Source organism: Ochotona curzoniae, unplaced genomic scaffold (genome assembly GCF_017591425.1).
Source record: "Ochotona curzoniae isolate NIBS_2020 unplaced genomic scaffold, NIBS_Ocur_1.0 scaffold_3890, whole genome shotgun sequence".
Lineage (NCBI taxonomy): Eukaryota > Metazoa > Chordata > Mammalia > Lagomorpha > Ochotonidae > Ochotona > Ochotona curzoniae.
Genome location: NW_024467115.1, coordinates 18,088,590 through 18,095,364, shown reverse-complemented (window position 1 = coordinate 18,095,364; position 6,775 = coordinate 18,088,590).

The window sequence follows — 6,775 nt, the reverse complement described above, 5'->3', positions numbered from 1 at the left end:
TAAGACACTGCAATTAGCCAGCTGTCTCTGCAGGACATGTATGCTTGTACACCATAACCCCAGATTCAAGTAAGAATAAAATTACTTGAAAGCAAATTGCATCTGTACTGAACATGGCTGGACTATTTTTCTTGTGATTAATCCTTAATTCAATATAACAACTACTAACATTTAGCATTTACGTTGTATGAGGTACTACAAGTAATCTAGGGATGTATGTTAAGTCACGTGCCCACACTACCCCGTTTCATATAAGGGACTCGGGCACCCATGCACATTAGTATCTGAGATCCTGGAAACCATCCTTTGCAATACTAGAGATGATATTCCAAGTAAAATTGCATTTGCTGGCCCCAGGTGTTAGGACTTGGACATGCTTTAGGGGACACAAAGTAACATATTTTTCCCTTGACAAGTTAGCTATTCCAGCACTGTTATTAGATCTTCCAACTTTCCTGTGTGAATTCAAGTGTCACTTTTGCCAAGTTGCTAGTACTCCTGGGATAGTTCATGGTTCACCTTAATATATGGGTACATGTTTGTGGCTCTGCTAAGTATTTGCAGTGCTTACTGCTCAAATTTCTTAGCACTTAACTTTTTTCAAGTATACAATAACTATTTCGTTTCACTCCAAGTTGTAATATCCTTTTGGGATTTTTATTGGCAATGTACTGACCTGATACAGTGTTTAGGCATAACCAGTGCTTTTTCAAGTTGAATGTTCTGTAAGAGTGGGGAATTTTCTCTATTCAAGTTTTACATTCCTCATCAAGTTTATGGTTTGTGCCGATTTCTCATAAAGTTCCTTTTTTTTATTTTATGTTTTGTATTGGTGATAGGAATAAATACTGAGTTTCTAGCTGGTTATATGTGCAAAAAATTGTTCCATTTTCATTTAGACAGTTCAAAAGTCAAACTGAAAAAAACCAAAATGATATATAAAGATAAGGGTGGAGAAGTCTTAGTTCCCTCATGCCAACTACATGATTCCTCTCTTAGGCAACCACTTTTATATGTATTTATCTTTGTATGCAGCTAGCATTTTCTCATACAGATACAAGTAACACATGCCCATTCCCTATTATCTTCCACTAGAAAGGAAGCACACTATGACTTCAATCTTGCCCATTGGTGTTTTCGTTTACTATGCCCTAGATAAGGTTCTGAGACAGACCATGGGTTATTCAACATTCTTCATGTAAATGAAAGTATTGAGTTTTCTACTCTATTGCAAACTAGGCTGCAATGAATATTCTTATATAAGTGTTATTCCACATGTGCTGTGATTTGAATATTCACTCTCCAAAATGGAGGTGTTGCCAGTGTGACAGTATTAAATTGCAAAGCCTTCAAGAGGGTTAGCAGGCTGTGAAGACTCCTTCACCAATAATGGGATTAAGGCTGTTACAGAAAGGAGCTTCATGTATGGTTCAGCTAGCTTGCTCTCTGGCCCCTCTACTAGCAGATGCTCATGAGACACAGGATTCTGATGCCCAGATCTTAGACTTCCCAGCCTCCAAAAGCTGTGAGAAAATACAGTTCTTTGTAAAGTACCCAGTCTTGTATTCTGCTACAGCAGCACAAACAGACCTGTACTGTTGATATTCAGAAGTGACACTGCTACCTTCAATGGTAGACACGTAATTTTGAATTCTGCCAAATTCCCTGTGACAAGGAAATTTTCTTTGAATCCTACCAAATACTCATCACTTTTTCTCATGGTTTTTACTTTTTAGTGGATTGATTTTCACAGGATACAACTATATTATCTAACCTTCTCTCCTTTCATATAACACAGCTGTATTATCTACAGAGAAGGATGACCATGCCTTCTCATTGTCTTTTTTAAGAACTTATTTTTGAAGGCAGTGAGAGAGCAAGAGACATGTCTGATTTCACTGATCATCTTTGCCGATACCCATAGCAACCAAAAGCCAGTAATTCAATCTGTCTGGTTTTCCCACATGGAAGACAGAAACCCAAATCTCTAAGCCTACACCTGTTGCCTCCTCAGATGTGATTAACAGGAAGCTGGAATCAGGAATGCCTTTCAGGTCTCCGTGTTTCAACTATTAATAACTAACAAGGATATTTGCTTCTGATAATTCTATTTCTTCAACTTGATTTTTTTTACCATATTATTACTGGTTATCAGACATCAGACTTACCATGTCATTTTATGCCAAGTTAAACTGCCTAAATTTACTGCCCATGTAGGAACTGGTTCATACTCCCAGTAAGAGTATGAATAGAGGGGCATGCGTTGTGCTGCAGATACTTAAACTGCCACTTGGGATGTTTGCATCCCATATATAGAGTTCCACTTCAAGTCCCACTGCTCTGCTTCTGATCCAGCTTCCTGCTAGTGTACCTGGGAGGCAGCAGATGTTTGCTAAAGTTCTTGGATTGTTGTTACCTACATGGGAGACCTGGATGGAATTTCTGGCTCCCAAGTTCAGCCTGACCTATTTCAGGTACTTGGGGAGTAAAACAGCAGATGAAAGAGTCTCTTTCTGTCTCTGTCTCCCTGTCTGCCACTTTGCCTTTCAAATAGAGAAATAAGTTATTTGAAATATAAGTGAACGGCTTAGATAGTTGTCAACTTCCTTTGCATTGTCATTAGTTTAATTCATTAATATTACTTAATAATTCCTCTATGCCTCTGAATTCTGAATCTAGAACTCATCTCACCACTTTCTATGGGAGTTGCCCTCTGGGACAGAATTAATTAATTAATTAATCAATTGGCTGGCTCAGCAAGTTCAGCTCAGCAGCCTGGTTTGATTTTTCTCGTGCCTTGTAATAGAGAGAACTTAGGATGGACAATGTTTTCTCGGATGCTTGTGTTAAAGGCGATACAAGTGGAAACATTTTGGAAGTAGCTGAACACTAAGGGGAAGGATGAAAGAGGGAAGCAGAGAAGGAAAGACAGAGTTGGACACCTGATGACCATTTATGCCAATGAGGGGGAGAAAGGATTATGGAATTACATTGAGGACTTTTTGAAACGGAGATGCTTAAATTCCAAAGATGCTTTGACATTGTCTAAAAAGCTCTATAATATAGAATCAAGGAGAAGATAACAACCAGCATTTGCTGTGCTAATTGCCATGATGAGAGCTTTCCATTCGTCCCCTCACTGATGCCCTCCTCCCTCACAACCCCATGCTAAATGTTTTTGATAGAGTAGGAAGGAGACAGAGTAAAAGAGAGAAAGCTCTTCCACTCACTGGTTCACTTCCCAAATGTTCGAGACAGCTTGGACTCGACCAAGCCAAAGCTAGCATCTGCGAGCACAATCCAGGTTTCCCACATGGGTGGCAATTACCCCAATACATGATCTATCACCAGCTGTCTCTAAATATGCACACTAACAGGAAGCCAGACTCGGGAGCAGAGCAGGGACTTAAACTCAGGCACTTAGGTGATGCAAGCAGCTCAAGTGACATCTTGAATGCTAAGCAAAATGCCTACCCCAACCCATGCTTTTTCTTTTCTTTCCAACCAATCTTTATAAGTGAGGGAGCTAAAGCTTGGAAATGGAGAATAGTTTCTACCTTGTTACATGACAAGTCAGTGCAAAGCCATTTTTTTCCCAAACTAAGGAACATGATTAGGAGACTTCAAACTAGCAGTTCTAGAAAGGAGAGGGAATCTAGACTGAGTGGCAAGTTCACTTGCACTTGTCTCCTGCTGACAGGAGGCCAAGACCAGCATGATATAGATATAGGTAGAATGAATGTGAAACTTAATAACCCACCCTGGGCTGGGCACTAAAACCCCAACCTTCAAAGGTGGATCAATTTCAAATGATAATATGCCCCAAGACAATTTTCAGTGTGTACATATTTATTCAGTGTCTGCTGAATATGAGCCAAGCATGTCATAGTCGTCCCTGGTCCTGAACATGTATAGGGTAGTGGTTAATAAATAAGAGATCTAAAGTCAGACCATTCTGTTACTTTAACAAGTCACTTGAGTACGCTTCTGAAATCTCTTTGAGTTTACTATGAAGCAAGACTAGTGGGAATGTTCAGCCTACAGTGTGATTACAAGATCATTTTATGGCACCTGGCATATGACTAGTACCTTAACAACAATAAGCTGCCACAGATATGGAAAGGAAACAACAGCAGAAAGCATTGGATTCTCCATTACAAACCAACTGATAGGATTAGGAGAAGTGCCAGGCTCAGCCTGAACAGACCATGTGATGGGCAGATATGAACCTCCCAAAGACTGGGGTCATGTCAGCCCCCTGGGCAAAAGCGTTTTGACAGAAACTGAGTGATAGGTGCAGGCAGAGGGAGTTGGGAAGAAATTTCCAAATGAGTGGACAATAACTGCAGACTCCTGAGATGCACAATCTATGGTGTTAATGCAAATGAGCTTTTTAAATTTCTGAGAGAAAGACAACGAAGGAAAGAGGCAGAGAGTTCCAATTATCAGCTTCACTCCCTAGATGCATGTGATGGCTAGGGCTAACCAAGGCCAAATCTGCAAGCCAGGCACTCAATCCAAGTCCCCCATGTGTATGGCGGGAACTCAACTACTCCAGTCAGCACTACTGCCTCTCAGGGACTGTACTAACAGGGAGCTGAAGTCAAGTGTGGACGTGGGCATCAGTCAAGCCCAGTGGGTACTCTAACGTAGGACACCAATATGTTAATCAACTTACTTTATTTTATTTTATTTTATTTTATTTATTTTAAAGTGAGATAGAGAAACAGACAAAAAGATCTTGCATCTTCTAGTCACCCCTCAAATGCCTGTAATTTATGGGACTAAGCCAGTCCAAAAGCAGGAACACAATGAGAGGGGGAAGAAGGTGGGGGCCCTCTGAGTTGCTATAGTGCAGTCTCCATTTGGGAAAAGACCCCAGGAATCAAGTGAATTCAGTGAGTACTGTAGGTTTGTGGGAACATTTGAAGGGGATGACATGCATCATCCCACATACCTCTCCGTACAAGATGAGGACCCCTTTGCAAGGGACTGCTGATCAGACACTTGTATGGTGAGGGATTCAAATGTGGGCCACATCTTTCTCAAATAAGTCCATGTTTTTCCCATTGTGATCTAATGTGTCTGGTTTCCTCCCACATGTCTTTGAACAAAATGAAGGTGTGTCATACTTTATTTAACTTGGACAGTCCAACATTTACACCCAGAAGTGACCTTAAGCGCCACTGGAAACACAATCTAATAAGTTACTTATGTCTATAAGTTCCTCATTATATTATAGGAAGATGACAAAAAGGAAAAGTTTACTATTTTGATTGACAAAATTGGTTTACTCCCTGGTTCATGAGAATTTGAAAATGCTGTCTAGCAGGTCAGTGCCTCTTGTTGAATAATGGACACTACACAGTTATCTGTTGTTGTGCTCTTCTATCATTGTGCTTCAGTGACATTTCCCAGCCAAGCAAGTAAGAGGGGATTTCCAAAGTGAGCATGGTTCAAAAGTCTACATCTTTCTGTCTTGTCTTGTTTTGATTTGTTTCTCCTCCACAAATCATGAAAGAGCAATGGTTAAATTCAAATTAAGCAGCCTTTTCAAGTGGAAATCTGGCTTTTAATATTTTGCTTGAAAGACTAGAGTCCCCACAGAGAAATCTCCATTGCAGACCAGCTAAAGGAAAAAAAAAAATGGTAACAATATCATGTGAGAGTCCATGGTGGAACATCAATTCCTGGAGTAAAAATTCATATTAAATAAAAAGCTAAAATCTATAAGGTAAATATCAAACTCAAGGAATTCTTATTTTAAAAATAATTTGGTACCTTAATAGAAGGAAATTAGAAGGCAAAAATTTTTAAATTATTATTTTGATAATCTTTACTTAGTTGAATAGGGCACAAAAGGTCAGGAAAAGTGGTAGGACCATTGTTTCCACATTCATTCTCTCTCTCTCTCTCTCTCTCTCTCTCTCTCTCTCTCTCTCTCTCTCTTTCTCTCTCTCTCTCTCCCACCCATCCCAGGGTCCCAAATGTGGTGCATGCTCTGAGGGTTCTGCTCAAGTGGTTTTGATGTTCAACAGATTGTTGAACAATTGGCAACAATTGTTGCCAATCTTGAGAAGGCAAAATTTTAAAAGATAAAAACAGGAGATGAGCAAGTTAAAATATATAGAACTAATTCCAAATTCTGGTACCTTGAAAAAAAAAATTAAGGATTACTAACTAGCTAGTTGATTAAGAATAAAGTCAGAAGATAAGGAGAAAATATTATTACTGAAAATAGTAAATTCTAAAAGGGAAGCCATCATATCAGGAGAATGCACCAGCTGTGAGGGAACATCTGCTTGATTCTATGTAAATGGATGTAAAAGCACAAACAAAATGAATACTCTTCTAAACAAAGTGTAATTTACAGAAACTGATCCAAGGTGATACAGAATATCTATATGGAACAATTGCCTCTAAAGAATCAAAATTGGAAATTTACTAAACAAACCCCATGGCTGTGTGACCCTTACTAGCCACACCCCTAGGAAAGTTCTGCAAGGTTTTGACGAGGAAACCTTGACAGCCCTGAAGAAGTAGATCATTCCCAGACCCTGAATGTACTCGTCCAGTGGAAGAACGTTGGCTTTGTCACTACCCAATGTTGCAAAAACCAATGGTACTGATGAGTATCTGAGTGAACTATTAGGATCCTACAACTCCCCCTCCAGGTCATCAAAAGTAAAGAAGCATATCCTGTTCTTGAAGCTTGCTTCTTGTTATTCTGACCAACTGTGAATATCACATCCCTTCTCACTGTATGCTAAGTACT